The sequence below is a fragment of the Hermetia illucens genome, chromosome 4 (assembly GCF_905115235.1).
Source record: "Hermetia illucens chromosome 4, iHerIll2.2.curated.20191125, whole genome shotgun sequence".
In the NCBI taxonomy this organism is placed as follows: domain Eukaryota; kingdom Metazoa; phylum Arthropoda; class Insecta; order Diptera; family Stratiomyidae; genus Hermetia; species Hermetia illucens.
In genome coordinates this window covers 18,039,654-18,066,171 of record NC_051852.1, presented here as the reverse complement: position 1 = coordinate 18,066,171, position 26,518 = coordinate 18,039,654, and the positions used below count along the sequence as shown (strand labels likewise).

The 26,518-nt window shown below is 44.9% G+C and overlaps 1 protein-coding gene across 3 annotated transcripts in view; it reads right to left on the bottom strand.

Moving 5' to 3' along the window:
• Positions 1-26,518, bottom strand: part of LOC119654382 — a 406,510-nt gene that overhangs the window by 249,649 nt on the left and 130,343 nt on the right. The gene's annotated exons all lie outside the window — the stretch shown is intronic.

Sequence of the window (26,518 nt, the reverse complement as noted above, 5' to 3'; positions counted from 1 at the left end):
CAGGTCATTGACTCACGGAAGACATGCATTCTGTCGTATTGAGTGTTATGGGAAACGTGTTATGGTTTGAGAGCATTCCATTCACTTTATTGCACACTCAACGAACAGGACCCTGTACGACATAGTGAAAAGGATAATAACTGCTCCTCCAGATAAATGTTGCAGATACATTGAAAGCAGCGTCAAGCAATCATGGTAAAAATGCAATAACGAATGAATCGTGATCCAAGAAATTTCAAACAGTCCCAACTTTAAATGATATTGGGTTGATAAGAAAGTAATTTCCGTTTTGCTGGGTGGCATGGAAGCAATCAAAGGACAAACTTTATTCAATAACAGATTTTTGGAATTGTAAGATACGTCATGGTTAAGCATCCAAGAAACTTTGTCAGTAAAAATTTAAATTGGTTGTCAGTTTCCAAGGAGGCAGCAGCATATAAATTTAGTAGTCCCGATTTCGCAGTGTTCAGAAAACAGTCACCACAATCTGAATTGTGACATATAAGCAGTCTTGTCAGGCAATACTTCAACGTATGGTTAGGGAATTCTTACAAGGCCTCTCCACTTGGCATGTTTTAAACCCAAGTAAAACTAGCAGATTTATAAACTGGAGCAGCAAATCAAGCACTTGTCTCCTTGCACTGTAAAAGATGCTAACAGGGTCAAGTTCCTCGGGTGGATCTCCTTCTTGGCAAACTTGTAACACCAAGCAGAGGGCCCATTTTTATAGGAAAAATGACATGAGCAAAAGAGAGGTTGATACTAGGCGCTTAACAGGAGGAAGAGCTGCTTGCCTCAGGATAGAAAATAGTGACCATGGATCACAGCATTGCGAATATCAGTGGCAATAGCCTTATACTGAAACCAACAGCAGTAGGGATCTCTGCGTTTTCAGATCACCAGAAAACACGGTCGTCAAAATAGGCTTAGCGAGTACCAGCTACCTACCTATACCAAAACCGTCGCTTTGAGAGTTTTCCACGAAAAAGGCACAGGAAAGACACTACTTGCCATAAGGTCCTTTTTAAGAATCAGAACCAAAAGGAACATTGATATTATGAACAAGACTGCAGAGGACAAGGAAGCTGATGTGTGATAGGAACTAATAGACCTGGAGTATCACCAGAAAATAGAATATATTGCAACCAAGCGATATGAAAGAGGACGCCCATCAAATAGGCAAAAGGAGCAAGACTTACAAGAAAACCGGAACCGAGCAATCCGCAAGAAACAGAACAAGAAAGACCACTCGATAGTGCACGATCGTCAAAACCCTTCAGCGAGATAATCAAGAGTGACTTACAGCGCTAGTTGATGGTAATTCCAATAGTGGCACACTTTTAAAGGTGATCATCGACCGCCTCCTTTACAATATGCCAGCTCAGAAAAAAACAATCCCATGATTCCTCCCAAGTGGTCTTTCGATTCCATTACATAGTATCATCATCATCAACGACGGAACAACCGGTATCCGGTCTAGGTCTGCCTTAATACAGAACTCCAGACACCCTGGTTTTGCGCCGAGGTCCACCAATTCGATATCCCTAAAAGCTGTCTGGCGTCCTGACCTACGCCATCGCTCTATCTCAGGCAGGGTCTGCCTCGTCTTCTTTTTCTACCATAGATATTGCTCTTATTTCCGGGCTGGATCATCCTCATCCATACGGATTAAGTGACCCCCACCGCAACCTATTGAGCCGGATTTTATCCACAACCTGACGGTCATGGTATCCCTCATAGATTTCGTCGTTATGTATGCTACGAAATCGGCCATCCTCATGTAGGTGGCCAAAAATTCTTCAAAAGATTCTTCTCCCGAACGCGGCCGAGAGTTCGCAGCCTTTTTTGCTAAGAACCCAAGTCTCGGAGGAGTACATAAGGACTAGCACGATCATAGTCTTGTACAGTAAGAGCTTTGGCCCTATGGTGAGACGTTTCGAGCGAAACAGTTTTTGTAAACTGAAATAGGTTCTGTTGGCTGCCAACAATCGTGCGTGGATTTCATCGTCATAGCTGTTATCGGTTGTGATTTTCGACCCTAGATAGGAGAAATTTTCAACGGTCTCAAAGTTCAAATGAAAACAATAAAGATAGGAGACCTATCTTTATTGTTTTCGTTTGAGCGGTGCGATTCGTAGTTGTTCGTTCTTTGGTTTCTGGCGCTGACATTGCCACCATGTACTTCGTCTTGCCTTCAAGATCTCGCGCCGCCTGCTCGACCTGGATGAAGGCAGACTGTACGTCTTGGGTTGCTCTTCCCGTGATGTCGATGTCGCCAGAGTAGGCCAGTAGTTTGGTGAACTTGAAGAGGATCGCGAATCACCTTCTCCGGGGCCAGGTTGAAGACGACGCATGATAGGGCATCCGCTTGTCTTAGATCGTTGTTGATGTTGAATGGTCTCGAAAGTGATCCTGATGCTTTTATCTGGCCTCGCACATTGATCAGGGTCAGCCTAGTCAGTCTTATCAATTTCGTCGGGATACCGAATTCTCTCATGGCCGTGTACAGTTTTACCCTGGCTATGCTATCATAGGCGGCCTTAAAGTCGATGAAAAGATGGTGCAACTGATGTCCATATTCCAACAGTTTTTCCATCGCTTGTTGCAGAGAGAAAATCTGATCTGTTGCTGATTTGCCTGGAGTGAAGCCTCTTTGGTATGGGCCAATGATGTTCTGGGTGCATGGGGCTATCCGGCCTAGCAAAATAGAGAATATCTTATAGATGGTACTCAGCAACGTGATACCTCTATAACTTCTGCACTGCGTGATATCCCCCTTTTTACGTATGAAACAGATAATGCCCCATTGCCAATCGTCAGGCAATGATTGGCTGTCTCATACTTTGACTATGAGTTGATGAACCGCTTGGTGTAATTGGTCGCCTCCATATTTAACCAATTCAGCTGTAATTCCATCGGTTCCTGGCTATTTATGGTTTTTAAGCCGATTAATTGCACGGACTGTTTCTTCTATGCTTGGTTGTGGCAGCATTTGTCCGTCGTCTTCAGTTGGCGAGACCTCCAACTCGCCGATATTCTGGTTGTTCAGCAGTTCATCAAAATACTCAACCCATCGCTCCAATATGCCCATTCTGTCGGAAATCAAATTTCTCTCTTTGTCTCGACAGGATGAGCATCGATGTGTATAGGGCTTCATCCTGCTGGATTATTGGTAAAACTTCTGCGCCTGGTGCGGTTGCTACCTGTACTTTTCCCAGACTTGTTGGTTCTCCCAGGCTTCCTTTTCCCGTCTGTGAAGTCACTTCTCCGCTTGACGGAATTCGTGATAAGTGTCTGTGCATGCTCGCATTTTTTGAGAATGCAACATTACGTTGTTAGCTTACATTCATTGTCAAACCAGCGGTTCTGACTTTTCTTGCGGCTGGGTCCAAGTATCTTTCTGGCCGTATCAATGATAACGTTCTTCAGGTGGTTGTGAAGATCATTTCTTGATGCTTCATCTCCAGGACATCTATTAGCTTTGGTTATTGCGGCATCCATTTCCCTCTTATAGCTGCCCCCCTATATGTTCTTACATTCATCAAGATTGAGAGGTAGTGGCATTCGATCAACACGTGGTCAATTTGGTTGAAAGTGATCCCGTCTGGAGAGGGCCACGTATGTTTGGGGACTGCTTTCCGCGCAAACCAGGTACTTCCAACAACCATTTTGTGCGATACTGCTAACTGAATAATCCGCAGTCCGTTATCGTTGGTATCTCTGTGTACGCTATGGGAGCCAACGTATCGTCCTGAATACGGGCTTCGTCCCTACTTGATTGTTGAAATCCCCAAGTATGATTTTGATATCATACTTGTGGTAGGCTTCCAGGGTCCGTTCGACTGCTTCGTGGAAGGTATCCTTCCCCGACTCTGCAGTCTCTTTTATAGGCTTATCAGCTCTTATATTTCTAAATTTGCCTCGCAAACGCATAGTGCATAGCCGTTTGCTTATGTTTGCAAAGCCGGTAACAGCAGGTTTCATTTTTTGGCTGAATACGAAACCTATTCCGAGTACATGGTGGGTACCAATCCACGTTTCGCCCTCGCCTATCGAGAGAAGTGGAGGAGGAGTCAGGCCGTATGTAACACGGCGTCTCAAGAAGTAAACGAGGGCCAACCCCCCCTGACTAATGGTACTTTCAATTAAGATGGGACGTCGTCGGTGCCCCGCTGAGGTAGTGACTTCCTTATGAGCTGGAAGATTGAACAATTCACCCAAAGTATCATTTTCTGCTTGTCGTACGTGGCGACTAAAAGGGATAGAATCGAAATCAGTTATGCTTCGGAAATAGCTACTACCCTTCAGAATCGGTCTGATCTTTCGTCGACGACCTGTTAGAATGTGTGAACGCTTCTCGATGATGGTATCGAGGCTCTCCAGAATGCAGGCTTGCTCAAACTTCAGCGATACAGGCTAGACATTCTGGGGTTAAATGAAGTGAAATGGCAGAACTCTGGGAAGTACTCCTCTCCCTCCTGCGACACTATGCTCTTGTATCCTGGCTAGCCTGCCGGGAGTAAGCATGAATCTAGTGAAGGATAATGCTTGCTGCATCCGCTAGACACGCTCTTTTGTCCTGAGAACCGCTATCAAACAGAACACTAACTGCGAGATTCCGGCCCAGGATATAGAACATTTAAATAGTGCCGTGCTATGCAGCAACGAAAACTACCGATGCCAGGAAAAAGTGGCCTTCTATGAGCAACTCAATGTAGTCCAAAAGATGCTTCTTAAAGGAAACACAACGATCGTGATGGGGGATCTGAATCACCTTGTTGGAACCTATGGTAGGGAAACACGGTCTCTAAGACGGTAACGATAATGGAGAGAGGTTGAACAGCATTCTACAGCTTCCACCCGCTCGTCATTGGTGGCAAATTGTTCAAACCCAGAGCTTTTCATAAGGTGAGTTGGGTGTCAACTATTCGGCAACGTACCTCCAATCAGATCGACCACAACACAACAAACACCGGATCCTCCTGGCGCCTAGGGGGAATGTTTGGTTCCGACGCTCACGGGGAATTTTTGGCGCCGTCGGTGGCAAGAGATTTCGGCAAGTGATCGGTATATCACATTCAAAGTGGTTGACGTTACTTGCTGGCGCTCCCCCTGCGTGTGGAACGTTCCGAATGTGCTTCGAAGCTCTTGTACCAGGCATAGTCGCTGGAGGGCGCTTCACGGGCGGCCGCTTTGCGGTTTATACTGTCATAAATTCAGTGTTGAACCTGAAAACGATAGCGTGTCAGGCTTCCATGACCCGGAGGGGGTCTAGCCGTAACAAGATTATAGATTAGCAAAAAGGAGACTGCGAAGTGCGATAAATAAAACAAAGCTCGCGGCTGGCAGAAATGAAGTCCCATGGGGACTTGGCTATAAACTTGTCGCACGGAAAATCGGGACACTGCGAACACCCTGCATACTTGGTACCGACCAGACATCCCATATGAGTTGATGTTAACAGTGCGGAAAGTGTCGACGTCTGTCCCCTTTTCACAATAAGAGAAATCGTAGAAGCAGTTTTCACTATGAAAAACAATAAGGCGCTAGTTCCTGATGTATCCCAGCAAAAGTTTACAAACTGGTGTTTCGTCAATGACTCCATTTGCTGCTCGAAGCGTTCAACACTTTCCTGAAAGAGGGCATTTTCCCTAGTCGCTGAAAGGAGGCGGGACTCGTGATAATCACTAAAGGAAAAAAGACCCTAAACTGGCGCCTCTATACCAACCACTATGGATGCTTGACACAACCATGAAAATGCTCAAAAATCACACCAGGAGTAGAGTCACTAAAGTGATCCGCGCTGCCAGGGACTTTTCCTCAAGCTAGTTCGGGTTCAGAGCATGGAAATATGGAAATCCACGGTGGATGCTGTTACAAGAGGTCACACACAGCCGCCGACCTCAATTTCGTAAGATGGGCTGATAAGCTAAACCGAACTATATCTTGCGGATATTATGAGATTGCCTGGAACACCGGTTTCTGCTCTATGAACCGGTAGAGCGCCAGACGAGGATAGAGATCACGCCGGAAGCAGCACAGAGATCCATCCTAAGGCCGGATCTCTGGTCTGCTAAGACTCGATATACCAGAAGAATCGATTATGCAGATGACATTGCGGAACTGGTTTTCCGGACGCACTGTTGAGTAGGCACAAAGTAGACTTGGCATATTGATCTGACAAGTAAGAGGATGCATGACAGCTCATGGTTTGATCCTTACGATGGAAAAAACCAAAGTAGTCATCTTGCCCTTGCGTCCGATATCGATCAGCGAAATGACAAGAGTCAAAACCAGCGGTTAAATAATAATAATAATCGTTGACACGGTAAGGTAATTGGATCAGGGCCCTGAAGTGTGTAAAGCACTTCATTCAACACCATAACGATACACTACAGAATTATAGTACCCTGCAGGAGATGGTCAGCATTGCACTCACCCGAGATTACTAATACTACTACGATTTGACTCAGGTACTCATTCACAGCTAAATCGACTGGTATCAGACGCCAAATCCCGATGGAAATCCCACTGCCACCAATGAGATTTGAACCGCGACCTTCCGTACAACAACCTAGTGCCGACACGATTAAATACCTTGGTTTAATGCTCGACTTGGAAATGAGCTTCTTCGGGCAAATCAAAGCAGCACCGAACGTGACTAAACCAGGAATTTTGGCTTTGAGTCGACGAATGATGAATGTTGGTGGGGCTCTATATCTATGTCTTCTCATGGGAGCATCTTTGTCTGTTCCGTTCTACCGCGCGGACTAAAACCCTTGGCAAGAAGGTGTATCGTAAGCACTTTGCGCAAGTGCAGGGACGGAGAGCTTTGCGAATGGCGTCTGCTTATCGCTCTTAATCAGAACCGGTCATGTTGGTAACAGCGGGAGTGATCCCGTACCCATCTTGGCTAAAGAATATAAAGCTATCTAAAGCCGTAAGGACGAAAATTTAAGAGAAGTGATTGCTTCCGGAGAACGTCAACGCACCCTTACCGAGTGGCAACTCTCTTGGCAAAATGAGCCAAGAGACAGATGGACTGCGTGGCTCATCGACAATTTGGATCCGCGGCTGAACCGAACGCATGGTGAGATTGATTACTTCCTTTTCAAACTTCTAAGTGGGGATGAAGCTTTTCAGTCTTACCTGCACAAGATTGGGAAGACGCGATCTCCTGATTGTGTTTTCTGCAATGGAATGGCGGACGACGCCGAACATACGATTTTCTCTTTTGAAAGGTTGCTGAGGAGCGCTGGCAGATGGAGTCGTGTTGGGCATTACGTTCGAGCACTTCTTGTTTCGAAGAAGACTGAGCTCGACCGACCGAGGAGCCGGATAACAAGGGGTTCTCTGAATTAACAATTCCTTTCTTCCTCCCCCCCCCCCCCATCCCTTTGCTGAAAGGAATTCTCTGAATTTAAGGCTCCCTAAGTCGGGAGACCGGGAGGGCTAGTCTGAAGTAATATGTCAAACGGCTCCAGGCTAGTTCTCTGATGACAAGGAGATATTTGGTTGGTAGTTCAACGGCGTACTATTGCGAAAGTCCAGCGCTCTGTGGGCATACGCATCCACTAACCCTAGTCCCAACAAAAAAAAAACTCAAGTTTCCAAGGGAAGAAATGCCTCACCCGTAGAGCACTCCAGATAGACTTCCTGTTGACTCTGTCGAAAGTCTTCTCAGATCAATGTGGAGGAGAGACCTAAACTTTTAGGTTCACCGGATTTTTCTGCATGATAAAATAGTAGAATTGAAGGGTGAGCTACCAATTTATTTATTTATTTGAAAAAAGGTATCTTGCAGCACATGAGCAGCAGTCTTGACTGTCGGTATAAACAGCAAAATGGAAGAAACTGGTTGATAGTTTCTTCGTTGGAGGGGGCACCATGGCGGAGCTCAAATCTCTCTTGCTTTTCGCAGGTTAATTTTCAGACCTAGATAAAAATGGGAGCAATAGATCCGAAGTTTTTTCGGCCTATGTATAATGTTAGACATGTTAAGGTACATTCTACATTCGGTAGGTTCCACTTCAGATAAGTACTTTAAGTTGAAGAACAGCACATTTAGTCATGTCTTTAGAATATTCCGTGCGTTTTATTAATAGACAAACTCCTGATTTATGGGAAAAGTTTAGGACCGGAGAATTTGAATTCAAGTTGGTACGAGCTGAAAAGGGACTCGAACGCCAAAACTTATCCATTCCAGCTTAAGTTTCAGCCACTTTGAATACATTACACTCCAGCCACTAGCACGTTTGAACGCTTCCTTTTCCTTTACGACCAAATCGATGCTCGTAAATGTCACATATAGAATTTTCCTCCACTCATTTTGGTTACTGATCAAATATGCAATTCATATAGGGGACCCACTCACCTCCAAATGCGACACAACTTTTTATTACAAACATATCCTTTTTCGAGAGCTGCGAGTCTCCAGAGCACAGTAACTGAAACAACCAGCGTATGGCCGCACTACAGACACTCTATATCCACACCGAATAAACTCGTCCTTACACCAAAGGACCGGATAGCAAAATCGAATGAATCTCCTAGGATTCCACTTTACACGAATTCCCACAAGCTCCAAACTCTCGTGCACTCAAACACTTCTCAAACAAATTATGATTTCCAGCGGATTCGTATTTAGGCCAAACACCATTGAAGCGATTCAACAAAAGGACATTTCTGTGCACTCGAATTTCATATATCACGAATTCGTTCGCCGTGCCATAATCAACCTGTTCAAAGGAGAATTTATACAGAACTGGCACATACGATCGACTTTATTCCGCTAGAATTCATTAGTTCGATATCTACGCGAAGGTAGAAAACACCCTTCCATCCTTATCTAAGCGCCCCCGCCCGTCTGTTCCCGGCATCATCTCTCCCAACCCCATTAGTTAAAGCATGAAACGAGGACGTTAGCGGGTGGATGGATATATTACGCTAAAAGGGTTGCAGCAGCAGCACAAGCTAGGCAAATGTCTGATTCAATTACTTGACCAGATAGATATGGATACGACAAATGGAAATGGGGAGGGCGAGGGATGAGCAACCCCCATAAAGTAGGAAACTTCGACAATCATACAGCGCAAAGCTAAGAGGCTAAATTTAGAAAAGCAGTCGCCCGTGCAAAAGGGGCATGCATAAATGGTCGTTGCCACCGTGAGCGGGTAAGTTCAATACGATGTCCTCCGGGCTATCACTCGAGCCGGGGACGAGGGTATGACTTTATGACATAGTTTTTAATAGACGTTTTAGAACAGCCAACTCGACTAACAGGAGCGCGGGAGAATATCTAAATATAGATATCCGAATTAATCGAATTACTACTCATCGTCGTGGTAGACAATTAGAACTGGGAAACTGATTGATATATCTCGGCAAACTTCACCCGGAGCCAAGGATCCTTGTGAAGTGTATGTCGAACTAGAAAGCGCTTTGTGGGTCTCTGCAATTTAGTTCTAGTTCGATATCCTTCTCCGTCAAATATTTAACAAGGATCGGAATGAGTGTATGCATATTAAACTCATTACAGAGTTGCCAACGAGCAGGAGACCGGGGATGCGTTGAGAATGTCGAGACTCCGAAGAGCCCGTTTTTGTCTCCGAGTGTTGTGGCTAGTGGAGCATCTCTAAGGACGATGAATAGGAGAAGAAACCAAGAATAATTGGACCATAAACAAGGAGTGAGGATGCTTTTAATTCATTTTTGTGCCACGGTTCGTTTGCACAATTGAACGAGCAGGCGAGCCATTTGCATTTAAATTTGTTGATTTTTGTTTCTGATCAAGGGAACTATGTAGGTTAGATACTTTGCAGAAATGGGTCACCATAGAGGCAAAGTGCTCGCTATGTACTGACCCAATCTTATTTGGATACATCTTGAATACGCGAAATTTGATATTTACTTACCAAAAAGTACAAGACCCAACGGGAAGCTATACTACTTTGAAGAAACCTAAGATGAAAAGAAACCTCAAGATGGTCTTGAAAATATCATACAAACACCAAACTAAACACAAGCAATTGAAAATCAAGCAGAAATATCGAAACTCCTCCAGCATTGGAAGAGAAACATTTGATGAATTTCAAAGATACCACAAGCCAAAAGATACTATAATTGGATGCAGCTGTTTCCTGGTCAGTGGGGGCTAAATAACGATACAATCGTGGGAAATGCTTCTAACGAATCATTGGTATTAGAGGAATAGAACCACATAAATTGGCTTGGTCTGCATGGAAATGCACTAAATTCAAAAGTAGATAGAATAGTATCTGCAGAATTTGTTGAACAATTACGTAAAGTTAGGGAAAATGCAATGGAAAAGTGGACTTAATGGTCCGGAATGCAACTAAAACAGAGCTAACTTTTGCGGGAAAGATTTTCGAAAGATTCTTTTTGAGTTGGCGGTTTGGTAGAGTGACACTAGGGACTCTTGAGGTGCTATCTTTCCGTCATATGACTACTGTACTACAAGCTCACATCTAGGACTTTAGGGAGAAAATCTGGGAGTGAAAATTATGTGTAAAATCCGAACCCAAGGTGAAATTGTTCCCATCCTTCACTAGCCTCTACTTCGGGCCACAAAGGGAATCACTCCTTTTCTCTTCCCCAGACCAAGCCTATACATATCACGGTCCATCCCAGGGACTATCTCCTAATGTTGCTACGAATTGAGCGCCCGCAGTCAGCAAATAGAGGTATGACACGACCGTCACTCGCAGCCACTACCGAGTTCTCCCAAAGAGAATGGAATCACAAACATGGTTTCCTTCGGTAGTAAAGTTTTTTTATATCACCTGGTACTTCCAGTAGAACCTTGTGTCTTCCTCAGTGTAAGATATAAGGTTCAAATTCGCCTTCTACTGAGGGAGGGAACAAGTTGTTCCTGTAATAACACACTAGCATCTGTGAAATAAAACACTTTACCAGCGGCGGAAATCGTGTCTTTAACCACGGTTTGCGTGGTATTATAAAACCTTCGAGGAGGGTTTGACGCGAAAGCCAAATCGGAGGGATTTCTTGCATCTTACGATCAGATTGCTTCCTGCGGAGTCAACCTATCGAGCTTGTTTTACCCTATGAACCAGAGAATTTCGCTGTTCTTTCGAAAATATAGCCCTGAAACGGAGCACTTCAACTCCTCACTTAGCAGCAATTTAGCATCAACCAAGCTAGGGTAAGAAAAACTCGTAGTTTTCTACATAAACATCTATTAACTCCCGTTCAGAGCTCGATGAACTCTGGAGCTGGGAAGGAAAAAGGACAAAATTACTAGATAGTAACGATTCTTGTTTATATCCGAACCAAGTCGCCTCTCATTTCTCAGTTACCAGCCCCGGATAACCAGTCAGTCAGTCAACCTGGTGATGAACTAACTTGAGAAGAGACGGCGACGACCTGGAATGACACGGACTAATGATTTGGGAAATGATGCGTAATAGCTTACATATGAGGTGACAGCTGTAGCGCTCTATAACCTTACAACACCCGACGCCTCGTGAAAACGGTTCTCGGGATAACATAGCAGCTGCCTCCGTCCCGATAATAATGTTAACAAGGCTGCAAGTAGGTTCAGAGTCATGACACCATTGTGTTGGTAATGCAATCTCAGTTGTGATAGACTCTGAACACAAACTACCCCAAAACCCATGGTTTCGTAGACAATCAGATCATTTAAGTGCAGGTTCTAACGGAACAGCGGCTTGCAACTGAGTCCCATAATACAATGACAGCGGCAATACACCACGTTCACCATTTCTTGCAACAAAAATGGACTCTCATATAAATCGCCTTGCAAGTAGAACAAAGCAACAATGGTAACCTAATGGAGGAGGTGGGAGTAGCACCGTAGAAGGTGATAGTTTTGACGGTCAAAAAGGCGAAACGCCATTAAACGCGAGGTCAGAAAAAGGAAAGGAAAGGAAAAGGAAAGGAGGAAGGAAAAAGGGTTGACGAACCCACTGACCAAGCAGAAACCCAAGTCATCTTCCCGAAGACGACAAACAACATCCGGACAAGGTCAGAGGAAGAAAGTTTACTCAAGAAGTACGTAGCAGTCTAATGAAAAATTAAGGCTGCCAGCAAAACATCTGACTTAACAGGGGACTAGGGAAACTCCTTGAAGATCGACGAAGAGAAGCTAAGAAAAACAACGTAGGTCTGACGCCAACGACGCAGTAAGAAGAACTTCGCGTGGTAGCAATCAAACGAACCAAGCAATGTCGAAAGCATTCTAGGTAGCAAGGATTTTCAGCCAAGAACCCCAAAATAAGAGACCTAGATTTCCTTGCGAACAGAGAAGAGGTGGAGAAAACGATAAAAACAGCAACCTCAAAGTGGGATTTACATCAATCAACTCTAGAGCACAAAAATTGGCCATTACCATCAGAAGACAATGGAAAATCTGGTGGATCACCTGCAAAATAAAGTGTTCCGGCCCGCTGCTTTATCACAAGTGCTGGACCGGCCGGCCGGCACCGGCCGAGTTTTCCAGGAGTTTGTGCTACCAGCGTGGCGAACTCATGCACAAAGCGTAGACTTGCGCGTCGGAAAAATACTACGTTTTATGTAGGCATCGCTGATTCCGTAGCCTACATAACGATGAAATCTATGAGCGATACCATGACCGTCAGGTTGTGCATAAAATCTGGCTCAATAGGTTGCGGTGGGCGGGTCACTTAATCCGTATGAATGAGGATCCAGCCCGAAAAGTCTATAAGGGCAATATCTATGGTAGAAAAAGAGGCGTAGGTCTGGACGCCAGACACCTTTTAGGGATATCGAATTGATGGACCTCGGTACAAAACCGGGATGTCTAGAGTTCCTTATTAAGGCAGGCCTAGACCGAATACCAGTTGTTGCGCCATTGATGATGATGATGAAGAACTCAGTAGTTTTCCAGATATCAGTGCTCACTAAATTGATAAACCATCCAATCTGGCTCGGATAGACAAAATTGCTGCACAGCAACGAGCCTTGTTTATTTCCGAACCAAGAGTTGACTGGAACCTCCCAGTTTGTAGCTTCGAATACCTACCAGTTAGCCTCGTGCTGAACTAACGTACGTGGCAACGACAACGACCCGAAATAATACGAAGTTATGATAGGGGAAATGATATGGAATAGGTTGCATTTGAACTGACAACTATAGCGCTCTGTTACTTTACTATATGAGAATGACATCTTGCGAAAATAGCTCTAAGGATAATAGTACAATTGCCTCCATCTCAGCAATAATGTTTGGAGAACTCCAAGTAAATTCCAAGTCATGACACTCTTAAGTTGGCAATTCAGGCTCAGTTGAGACGGATTCCTGACTAGCGGCTGATCCCGACTTTAAACACAAACTTCCACACAGTTACGACAACACCGCAATAGCCTAAATTTTTAAAAGGAGCAGCAATGCACCACGTTCACTCTACTATAAATCCATTTGTAAGCAGAGCAAAGTTACAGTGGTAACCTACTGAATAGGTAGAAAAACCTACTGCCCCAGTGGACAAGGAAACTAGTAGAGAGAGGAGGGAGTAGCGCCGTCGAAGGTAACAGTTCTAACAGACAAACAAGTCGGGAAACCGGAAACTGGGTGCTTCAGGTATGAAAGGTCTTGTTTATTTTTTGTGTGAGTATATTTGAGTGTAGAACTATCCCATTTGTACGTAGCCCGTTAAGAATATGTATTTAGCCTATCAGATTTAGTACTTCGGGTTGTAAATTTACACGGTAAGGCAACTTTGAGCTACTATAACTTTGTTGTTTAGGATCTGCGGGATCCTAAGTCCCCATCCACTTGATGGTGGACCGGATTAAATGAGGAGCAACTTACTCCCTCGTTTTTTAGTCCATGGATCCCTAGTATTGGAGCGTAGCACCCCAAGCATTAAGAATTGAAGAAAAAAAAAAAATTTTTTTAGAACGACTGGTGTTTTAAGTCCAATATAACTCGCAACCTTGTCGTGTTTTTGCGATGATAAAAGGGAGCGTCTTTCCACCTGTTGGCACTTTCGGTCACGCTGCTCCTAGGGCAGAGGTGAGGCAGCGTCTGATGAGTTGCCTCTGCCCTGGACGAAACCGTCAGTCAAATTTTTTTTTTTCTTCAATTCTTACTGTAACTTTGTTACTAATAGTATGACTTTGATCAAACTTGGAGATAATATGCTTCATATTATATTTTATACTACTACCAACTCTTATAACTCTGACATAAACTTAAGGGCGATTTTACTCAATTATCCCAGAAATACGGTAATATACTATTATTAACTTAATTTGAACAGATATCGATATGGAGAGTATTTTGAGGTATGGGTAGAGGCAGCTTCATGATTTTTTTCAGATTTTTCGGTTGGATAGTTTCTGAGAATAGCTCTGTTAAAGAAATCGATCACTTTGCACCCCTCCCACTCCCCGCCTTTTTAACAAATCTTAAAACTAAGACCAACTTCGAAAAGTACTAATCGAGACCTTTCATTTGATACCCCACATGACTATATTTGGTGAAAAACAATTTTACACCCCCTAAATCTGAACGTAGAAGGATATTATTCACTGCATGTCTGGGGGTCCACAGTTCCCACCTTCTCACCAAATTTCGTGTCAATTGATATGGCCGTTTCTGAGAAAAGTGCCTGTGACAGACAGACAGACATTGAACCGATTTTAATAAGGTTTTGTTTTACAAACAAAACCTTAAAAAGAGAGACATCATCAAGCAAGATCGCGTGACACTCTCTTATCGGGAAAAAAGTGGACGAACCCCCTTATAAACCCCCCCCCCCCCACCCCTTATTCACAAGGCAAGAGCAGAGGAAGAAATGTTACTCAAGAAGTGCGTGGCAGTCTTATAGAAAATAAAAGCTGCTACCATCGTCCATCGAAACATCTCCACGGATATAAAAAATCTCATAATGGAGATGAAGGAACTCCTGAAACTTATCACACACCAGCGAAACTCCTGGAAGACCGCCGGAGAGAGCTAAGGAAAAAGATAAAAATACAAGCGCAGTCCTAGCTGCGTACAATGCACTGCCATTAGCCTGACAAAAAGGAAACAAACAACTGATAAAAGGAGACGAAGAGAAAACAGCGTTGATCTTCCGCCAACGAGAAGAATTCCACGAAGTGGTAACCAAATGGACCAAAATGAAAATAGAGCAACAACAGCGTAAAAATCAATGCCAACGGAAACAACATTAGCGCCAAAGAAAAGGAGAAGCCGCACCAAACCAGCTGTACTACTTGAGACAACCTAAGGAAGGGAGACCTTTCAAGGAAGTTTTTGGGAAAACTCGTGGCACAAGCCGCAGAAGTAGACGTCAAATCCGACGGACTGGAACCGACGATCTACTTGTCAAACTTTGATCGAAGCCTGACAAGAAAATTACGTTCTGCGAGACAGTCCAGAGGGAGTAGATAGCAGCGGTTTCTAGCCGAGAACCTATATGCAGCCTCGAAATAAGGGATCTGATTTGCCTCGTGAACAAAGAAGACATGAAAGAAGCAATAAAATAGGATTATCCAGATGTGAACAACCTCAACTTGGGAGCTACATCTATCAACTTCAAAGGATAAAAATGGTCATTGCCAACACCCTTGAAAAGATAGCGAGCTAGCTCCTTTATTGCGGGGAAATCAGGTGGATCACCTACGGGAAAAGGTGTTCCGATGTGCTGATTTAAGTGCCTACGGACACATAACCAAGATTTGCAGGATTTTGTGCTACCAGAATAGCCAATCCGCGCACAAAGTGCAGACTTACCGAACGGAAGAATACTGTGTTCTTTGCAAGGATCGCCGTCTGCAGAAAGAAGATGTAGCTCATGTCTCCAGTTCCGGGCGGTCCCCAGGCTTCAAAGAAGAGTTGCAAAAAAAAAAGTGAAAAGTCCAACGGATCATGGTGTTGGACTGCTGCAAGCGCAGATACATAAGAGTGAAACTGCTCACGATCTGATGAGGCAGATGGTGCAAAAAAGAGATGGGAGCTCACTATCGCCGATATATCTGGCATTGCTGGCATTTAAGTGAGAGGTACGATCACTTTGCGAATGCGAGGCCATGCCCTAGAAGATGACTTCGTTTGGGTTCATTGTGCAGAAGGGACTTTTTTGAATGTTTGCCTCACACCGAACGATGAAATGTCCGTTTTTTAGAATAGTCTCGGCGCCTTTGAGGACGAGCTTTGAAAAGGAAGGAAGAGAGTTCTAATGAGAGGAACCCTCAGCGCGAGAATTAGGTCATGACGCAACCAGATTCTCGAGACACTCAAATTTTGGAGATAACCGCCAGTAGAGGACTTATTGAGATCATGCTGCGGAGTTGGGACTACAGAGTGACACATTACGCTAACGACACTGTCAAAGCGAGAAGAGGAGATGGATAGGCGAGATGCTAGGACAGCTGATATTACCTGAACCACGGGGTGTGTTTTATTACACTGGGTAAGTTTGACCTCAGGTAATGAGCCAAACGGTTCAAGGTTAATGTCCTAAACGTAACAGGAAAGCTACCATCGGAGTCCTGTAGTGAGTAGTACAGCTATTGATTGCAGACTCAGCATTCATCAAATTGGATGTGCGGCCTATGTAACACAATTGCCGTAATTAAGGAGTACAACTTCGAGCTATAAAGTCCATTGAGTTCGCAAGGAACTCTGCATTCGACATTAGCCTAACCACAAACACCATAAGGCTCCCACAAAAGGGTCAACCGCAAATAGCCCAATCAAAAGTACATCTTTCAAGAATTATCTTAGAGCATATGCTCTTAGAAGACTATTCCAGTTCCGATGATACTATATAGCCTCCGATGAAGCTTCGTGGCAAGAACCATTTCAGATGAGTACACTGAAAATACGAATCTGATGGCCTCCCTAGAATAAATGACAGTGCGTTGAGGTGGCGATCTACCAATTAACGCCAGTGCTTACCTTACAATGAGAACTTGCCACGGAAAAGCTTCGCTTTCGAGTCGAGCTCCCATCTTTGATTTCATCCTTGACTGAATAAGTGCTCCGCAAGTTGACTGGGCTCTTTGCCCCGTTGAATTCACGACACCATGACAACCCGGGAAGAAATTTTCATCTAATCTCTTTACGCAGCTGTCTTAGGTTGGAATGAATATCTTTCAGACATTATGGCCCAAACATAGCTCGTATTTCTGAGTCGTCTGCACGATATCAACTACCTTCACGGTAGACCGACATGAAGTTATGTTCGCCGCGATTTTCTGAAGCCTGCATACATACACCGTGACCATCTGAAAGTAGCCTTTTTCAAGGCGATGCAGCGAATCACCTGTCTTCAGAGGGATGTTACAATCTACAAATTAAAACTGGATGATGCGTGGCTATTGACCTTTTTTTGTTACAATAGGGTAGATGAAGCGTCTGCACAGGGCTGGACTCCCACAACGGTACCCCGTGGGGTAATCTTTTTCGCAACAAAAAGAACGCGAACATCATGCGCAACACGACTCCATCTGACAGCGCTCCTCAGCATCTCTGCTACAACGTTATCTGGAGAGAGCGTTATCTGACGTCGTCCGTTACTCCATTGCAAAATACACAATCACGAGATCGTGCCTTCCAAATCTTGTGCAGATAAGATAGAAAACCTCCATACCCACTAAGAAGTTAGCCAAGGAAATAGTCAATCTCACCATGCTTTTGGTTCAGCCATTGATCTAAATTGCCGATGAGTCGCGCAGTCTATCTGCCTCTTGGTTCGTTTGCCAGTTACGACCCCGTAAGTGTGCGTTGCATTGACAACCAGCTCTCTTAATTGTTTGCCCTTGCGGCTGTAAATAGCGTTACGTTCCTTCGCAAGGAATGACTCCTACAATAACCATTACGCCAGGGTCTGAGACAGTGCAATAAGCAGACGCCACTCCCTATGGTCCAATTTGTAGATGCTCTGTTGGCAACTGAAGCACCCTACTTAGCTGAAACCTGGCTAAATGTATAAGGAAACTTGAAGCTTTAAACTACCCAATGAATTGCGCGTAATCGTAGCCTCTCAATTAAGAAGCTTCTCGACCATCTTCTTTGGTGACAAGCCTCAGCGGCAGAATTCATAACACAATTTGGAGACGAGAACTCCGGATGAATGTGCTGGTACGTTATCTTGGTGAATCAGCACCTTCTTTTACGCCAAATGCGGCCGTATCTCCTTCAATTTTTTATCGAAGCGGTCTAATAATTCACTGTAGTATTGTCCAGAGATCCTTCTTCCTTTTTCTAAAAAATCCATGAGGATGACGCCGTTCGCATACCAAAAAATCATCGCAAGGTTTTTTCCGGCCGACGGGACTGTCTTCGCCTTCTTTGGAGCAGATTCACCGGGGGGATCTCATCGTTTTGATTGCTGCTTAGTTTCTGGTATACAATGATGAATCCAGGTTTCATCAACGGAGACAACTCGATACAAAAACTCCTTCGGATCTCGCTTAAATTGATCCAAACACTGCTTCGAAGTTAACAGCCGCCTCCGTTTGTTTTTCATCGTGAGCAATCGGGGCACCCATCGGGCCGACAATTTTTTCATCGCCAATTTATCATGTAAAATATTAATAGCCATTCCGATCGACATACCTATGGCCTCTGCTACTGCACGCACTTTCGTTCGTCGATTAGCGAGTATCATGTCATGGACTTTTTCAATTATTTCCTCGATAACCACATCTGTCCTGGTCGCTCCTCATCAAAAACGGATGTTCGCCCAAGTTTAGATTCGTTGAATAAACATCTAACTGTGGTCATAGATGACGAAGTGTCCGCATAAACAGCATCTAACTTTGCTTTTATCTCCTCGGGTTTTTTCCCATCCAAAAAAAGCGAATTACGGAACGATACTGCTCTTTTTCCATCCTAGCGAAAATCACGAAACATGTCTTACTCGAATGGCTACCAAATCCAAACTAACCTATCAATCAGTCTGCAATTTGTTTTGCCGTCGTTTGATAGATGGCGGCGCATGATGATAACCTCAACTCCCCTCAGGAATGCCATCTACCGTCAAACACGAGTATTTATTGAACCGTCTTCGATCAAACCGTGGTTCAACATCAAGCTCTTGCATGATCGGCGCGTCTGGATCATATTGTCAAGAACTGGCGTTTTGGTCAAGTTGCATCTTCATCAGACCTTGGCATCTGTCAGATCGAGAGGCACCTCATTATCTAGGAAAGCGGCATTTTTATGGACCTACAATTGGTTATCTGCGGAAGACATAGCAGCAAAGTCAAGTGGCCAAAGAGAACCTCCACGAAGTGGCATGGGGAAACTCAGTGCTCACTTTCACTTAGTGATCGTGATGCATTAGGCAAATGTTCCGCGGCTTGTACGGGCGAACAGATCCGCAAAGAGGCTTATCTGAAGTCACTTCAGCCATGAAACCTTACCAGGGGTATACTGATACCAAAGACACCGAGATAGCCATTTGAATTTCCTTGTCTCAGCAGAATTCTTGATTCATTTACTTCCAGCCCGGCTACTAGCGGTTTCCTAGGGGTTGTGGTTCACGTCCAATAGGACAAGATACCTTCAGGCCTCGGGTTGCGTTTCAACTCTGGAATAGACTAGTAGCGTTGTCCTGGTTACAACGGAACTCTATTGTCATCACAAAATTAATCTGTGTCTTAAAAAGACTATGGGGTTAGTCTACACGAAAGGTACTTACGTAAAACCGCCAAACCGTACCTAGACTTGCGAATACATAGTCTGTTGTCAATATCGAAAGAAGCTTGTTCTGCAAGACATGGCACCCCTATCAGGAGGAAGCATCTTAGTCTACTCCCTCGATCCAATACGGCTGCACATCGACACCACGCAAAAGGATTATTTTGGATGTTCTTATATGTGGAAAGCCGTGTACGCTGAACTCGTCAAGAACCTATCTACCAAAGTTACTTTGAAACGCTTAAGCACTTTATAAGTCGTCTAGGCTGCTGTTCCGACTTGTACAGCCTTTATTGGTGCGAACCCCAAGTTGAAGACACCGGGAAACGACCAAGCATGCCTTGATTCATCTGGCTGACGGACCTGACCTGAATAATTTTATACGCCCATCATGTAGATCAAGATATGGCCGAACTCCTCACCTATTACTACTCTATTGGGCGAGATAGACGATACACCCCTTCTCTCCAATAGGTTGCCTTTCGGTCGTTCATTCCCAGAAATGCCAGAGACTGCATTCATAGATATCCTGTTTAGCTTAGTTCACGTGATGTTCCGTTGGGACATTTGGACTGAATTATGCTGATAACCCAGGGTCGGAGTAAGATTGCCATGTAGTTTATTCTAGGAAATCAAGAAGCTCACATCCCCGATTTCAAATATAAACATTTATGGCATATAATATAGTTGTCTCCACTGGAACATCACTGTAAAGTCCCATGTCCTTGAGGAAGGACTCTATCTCATAAATTTGGAACCTAAAACTTTATAACAAGTAGAAGCTACTTTGATCCAATTTTCTTTAGGATTTATCTAACATGAATCTAAAGTACAGAAAAAAACCCGTGCACTGTTGGAAGGACTAAGCACAGGTCCTGAATTGTAAATAATTCGATACTGAATGCAGGTACAAAAAATAATCCCTCCATCTACATGTAGAACTTAATACCCTTCCCTAAAATTGGCTCCTGTTCGTTTGCAATTTACTCAGATAAAATCTGCAATGTCCTCCCATTCGATATCATACTTTACGGTCAAAGGAAAAGGTTCTATATCAACTCTACTTTTAATTCGTTTACATTCTTCGCTTCAGGACATGTTATCAATCCTTTTTCATGTTTCATCATACCTTCTGCACCGAAAAAAAATCAGATATTGGCATCACTATGAAGCAACGAGTGGAAGGCTAGATAACAGGGTCGTATTTGATTGAATCCGAGCTCGGAGGTAACTAACTAACTTTCAATCACTGGCGAGTGTAGAACAGGGTAGTAATCATATCCAGGCCTCCCTGCAGCACAAAGACCGATGTGCTATGTACAGCTAATGAATTGACTGCGAAATTCCTTCTCAAAGAGAGCCCCATTACTTTTATCATGGCTTTCCTATTCCGTTCTGGGTGTACATGTGGGGATCCCTTTGTGACTGTCCGAAAGTTCACGCTGAGTCCGGTGATTATCCTTGTCAATGCTGCGGAAATTTGAATCCACAACAGCCCCTTTTCGAAATGTTCGGCACACAAGATGTATTCACGGCACCTAGAGTACTGTCTTGCGCACAAAAGGCCGTAAAGTGTATTTATGGCTCCTCCCGACAATTTCCGTGTTTTTAAATACCCGGTGGCCCTTTTCCTTAACTGCCTTCACAGGATTTCAATTTCGAGAAGTTTTCAAGCGAAATCAACACACCTCATGCTCATAATTATCCCGTTTGCACTGCACCGGCAAAAAGGATACACATCCAGGCCTAAGTACACACACTTCGGTATAGTCCGCATTGCATGAATAGCTTCATAAAGATTCCAGGATACTCACCGATAAATTATTAAGCAGGAGGGCGGGGGGATGTCTACTAGGGGTTACTAACCGCTAGATGGTCGACTCTTAGCGTTTCCTTGTCCGTCGATTTCATAATAAAAATGAGCGCGTACCACTCATGCCACTCTCATGCTGTTCACACCCACCCGGTCTCGAGGCTTTCAAGGCGCCTCCCCCTGCCCCCCTCGGTAACCTTTTCACATATATTATAAATCAATAGCGTCAACGTGCCTCAGGTCCCGGGGCCTGTCTTCATTCGCAATTACCCTTCTTTCTGTTATCCGACCATGACACATTGCAAATTGAAATTGCCAGTCACATGTTGGAAAGGTAGCACGAAGATGCCATCTTCAGTTCATCGTTGATGTGTCGTATGTGTTCTGTGCCAAGGATTCGAATAAAATAAGGGGACACATCATACCCAAACACCGGCACAATGAAGAGGGTACTTCCCGTCTTTGTCGCAGAAAAATGGAAAGGTATCCTAACAATTTTCATCTTATCTATCACGCGTCATCTTCCTTTTTTCGGGAAATTCATTTCGAGTCTTGAGTTTACATTCAGGATATCATCCTTAATTTTTTTTCCCACTTTTCCGGTTTCACAGGTGTACCTTGACGGCGGAGCTTACACTTAGAAATTGGGAAATATCAATTTGAACCAAAAAAGAAAATTTAGGTAATTAATCTCAGATCCATTAGGATATTTGGAGCCAGGATCTGTGGTTTCCATCAAGTCAATAAACATCCTTAATCACTTATCACTATCCTACCTCCTTCGCGTCCCTTCCGTTTCTTCTTCGAATTGCTCTGATTCGATGTGTTCTTGTCTTTGCTCTTCCACCGGATCAGCATCGTCGAGGCTGCAAAATTGATAATCCTCAAAAGTCCTTTGAAGCACTTTCTATTGGAAATTCAATCACGATGTCCTTATGCACACTAACACACACCACTTGAGTTTTCATATACGAGTACTATCGACACAACACTCTGGTCATATCAGTTTTTCATTTTGTTGTTTGCGGCGCACGATTGGAATTCGGGAAAAACTGCTTAAATGCCGGAGCTGTCGGGAAAGGAATAAGGACGATAAATTTATATTGAGTCTGCAACTTTTGCCACGACACCGACCAACAAGCTTTCATATCGACGTGCCAGTCAATAGGGGTTTAGTTTATTTCGACAAAGTATCTCAAAATCAATTCTGCCGGTCTATGGGAAGGATGACATGTTTTATTGGTCCTAGTTGAAGTGGTCGCAAGGATTTCGCACTAGTGGGGTGGGAGGGGGTGCGAAATGAGGAAGTTTTTCGGTTGGACCGGTCGTTTTCTCTATTGGGAGTTTGAGTGAAACCAGATATTATGCTGAGATAGTGTCAGGAAAAAGGGACCATAAAGTTGTCCTGAAGTTTTGTGAGGCAACACTTCCTAATCATTTTTCAATTTAAGTTCAAAACTTTGGGAACGAGTGAAAACTGAGACAAGCCGACTTCTTTGAAATTTCTATCGACATGCAAAGGCACTCAAAATAGATAGGACGCATTGGGTTGGCAATTAAATATTTGCGGAAATCTCAGATCTTAGTCTTTGAGTGAAAATCTTGCTGTATGCATGCGTTTGTCGTGATACCAATTTCACGTCAGCGCTATCTGTATTTGTCAATGTAAACTTGGTTGGGAGCCAAAAATTTTAGTGTCAGCTGCAAAACAGAAATAAAAAACCTTAATTTCCGGAGCATCTTGTCACAGTTACGCGCTATATGTAAGATCACACAAATGCCCAAATCGCGACAGAGGGCGGATTCGTCAGTTCCAAGGGGGCATATGCCAGAGACACGTCTGCTCAAAGACAAGTAGGCTACCAACCAAAAGCCAGGAGCAGAAAAGACAAGGAAACGAAGAAGGACTAGACCAACTGCTCTGTTCATTAAGCCGACGGAAGGCAAGACATTTGCGGAAGTCCTTAGTGACATTCGCTACAGGATGAAACCCGAAGACAACGGAGCAGAGGTGTCTTCCATATGGAAAACGAGGAGTGGCGGAGTTCTCGTCGAACTGAGCCCAAAGACGACTAACAAGAGTACGTTCTGCGAAGCGGTCAAGGAGCTATTGGGGGAGAAGGCTCTTGTTTCCAGCCTAGAGCCCATGAGCTCTCTAGAAATCCGGGATCTTGACTGCCTCACAGAAAAAGTAGAAGTAGAGGAGGCGATAAAGCGTGAATGTCCAGAGGTAACCAATGCCCAGGTAGGCATCACCACTGTAAATACTCGAAGTCAAAAGCTCGCCGTGGTGGAAGTCCTCGAGCAATATGCCAAGAAACTCCTTAGCAGCGGGAGAATCAAAATTGGATGCAGATAGTCCCCACCAAGTGCTACAGGTGTCTGGACTATGGACACACGTCAGCAACTTCCAAAGACCGGACAGGAGGAGAGTATGCCGGAGATACAGCCAAGTGGGTCATCAGCCGAAGACCTGCATTGAAAGCGAGAGTTGCTTTCTCTGTAGGGATCTTGGCGCGTCTGGTGACAGCGTCAAACACACTCTGCGGGCTCGGGATGCTGTCCGACCTTCAGGGCGGAATTGGAGAGAGCCAGGAACGAATGGCATGATCCGCATTTTACAAATTAAGATGCACCTGAGTGCAACCGGTCATCAGTTGCTAGAACAGTTCGCTGCGGAAGTAAATGGTGATCTAGTGCTGATTAGCGAGCAATACCCGTCCTCATGGCACCGCTGCCATCTGCGTTCGGGACGACGTTCGACTTCGGGTTCTTGCTCAAGGCCGGGGAACGAGTTTGTTTGGATCCGGTGTTTAGGGATAACGTTTTTTAGCGTTTACCTGACGTCGAACGAGTCGATGCCGGAGTTTCGGCGCTGGCTTGATGCTCTGGAGGACGTCGTTTCGAGCAGGTGATTTTAATACCAGGGCTCTTGAATGGGGCATGCCTCAGTCAGACTCCAGAGGGAAACCGATTCCAGAAATGGTGGCGAGAACCGGGCTCGTAGTTTTAAACACCGAATCCACGCCAACGTTTCGGTGTCCAAGCTGTAAAGGAAGCATTCCAGACACCACTTTTGCGTCGGAATCTCTGGCATCATCGGTGGACGGGTGGCGAATCCTAGAAGGCTTCTCGGCAAGTGATTACCAGTACATCGCGTTCGAAGTGGTTGACGCTACTTCCCGGCGAGTACCAATGCGACGCTCCTCCTGCCTGTGGAATGTCGCGAAGGTGAACATCGAGAAGTTCGACGAAGCTCATGAAGCACGCAGAGTCGCGCTGCAAGGCGCTCCGAGAGGTGGTAATGTCGCAGCTGACACAGTCGTAAATTCAGTGATGAACCTGATAACGACGGCGTGTGTGGCTTCCATGTCTCGGAGAGGCCCCAGGCGCAACAAACCTTCTATTTACTGGTGGACGGCAGAAATTGCCGACCTACAGAGAGAGTATCATACGCTCCGCCGTTTGGCACAAGGTTTGCACGTTAACGAGGAGGCATGGTCCATAAAGGCACAGTATAGATCAGCAAAAAGGAGACTCCGCAGCGCTATAAATAAGAGCAAAGCTCACGCCTGGCAGAACCTTGCTAACGAGGTGAATGAGGACCTGTGGGAACTTGGCTAAAGCTTGTCACCCGGAAAATCGGGGCTCTGCGGAGGCCCTACATACTAAGTACCGACCAGATGGATCGCATTGTGCGGGCATTGTTCCCCAGACAATCTGCACGGGTTGCTGTAAATAGCGCGGCAAGCGTCGAGGATTGCCCCTTATCACTCGCTCGAAGAAGCGGTTCTCACTATGAAGAACAAGGTGGCAGGCCCTGATGACATCCCGGCGGAATTTTACAAACTGGCGTTCCGCCAACGGCCAGGCTTGCTTGAAGGAGGGCATTTTGCCTTGTCGCTGGAAAGTGGCCAGACTCGCGTTGATCAGTAAGGGTAACGGAGACCCGGAGCTCCCGCCTACATACCAACCGCTGTGTGTGCTTGACACGGCCGGAAAAGTGCTCGAGAAGCAACTCAGGAGTAGGCTCGCTGAAGAGAACCGCAAGGCAGTTCTGGTTCAGAACAGGGAGATCTACAGTGGATGCTGTTATGGAGATCGCAGATGCGGTTCATCAACACGAGGCACACAGCCGCCGATCGCGACAGATAGTGCTGCTCATAATGCTTGATATCAGAAATGGTATATTGATACGACTGGTAAGTGGACTGCTCATGGTTTCAACATCGCGCTAAAAAAAACCAAAGTAGTAATGCTGACTACAAAGAGAATCCCGACGCCGCAGCCCACATCGATCGGCGAGTCGATCATAGAGACCACACCAACAGTTAGGTACCTCAGACTGACGCTTCATTCCAAGATGAGCTTTATCGAGCAAATCAAACCAACAGCAAACAAGGCTGCAGCTGGAATTGCGGCCTTAAGTCGGCTAATGGCAAATATTGGAGGTCCTACATCTAGCAGGCCATGTCTTCTAATGAATGCAGTGCAATCTGAGCTGTTCTATGGCGCGGAAATACAACCCGATGCTCTTGACTAGGAAGTATATCCTAGGCGACTTGCGCAAATACAGAGACGGGTAGCTTTGTGGGTGGCGCGAAGACACGATTTCCTGATTGTGTGTTCTGTAATAAGGTTGTGGACGACGCCAATCACACTTTTTTTCTTGTGGAAGGTAGGATGGGGGTGGTCAACAACTTTATTTAAACACAGGTGAGCTTCCTTGAGTCAATATTGTTAGGGAAATGCTGAGGAGCGCTGACAAATCGAGCCGCGTTGCGTCAAAGGAATTCCCTGACTTGAAGGCTCCCTAGGGCAGGAGAGCGGAAGAGCTAACCGTATATTATCTGACAAACGGTATCGATGGGAGGTGGTTAGTTGGTAGTCCGACAGGCGTATCGTTGCGGGAGGCCAACATTCTGTGCGTAAATGAATTCACCTATCCTACCTCAACAAAAAAACACCTCCCATGAATGGCAATCAGCAAGCTTACCAGATGGAGCGATGGCGGCTTTACGGTTTCT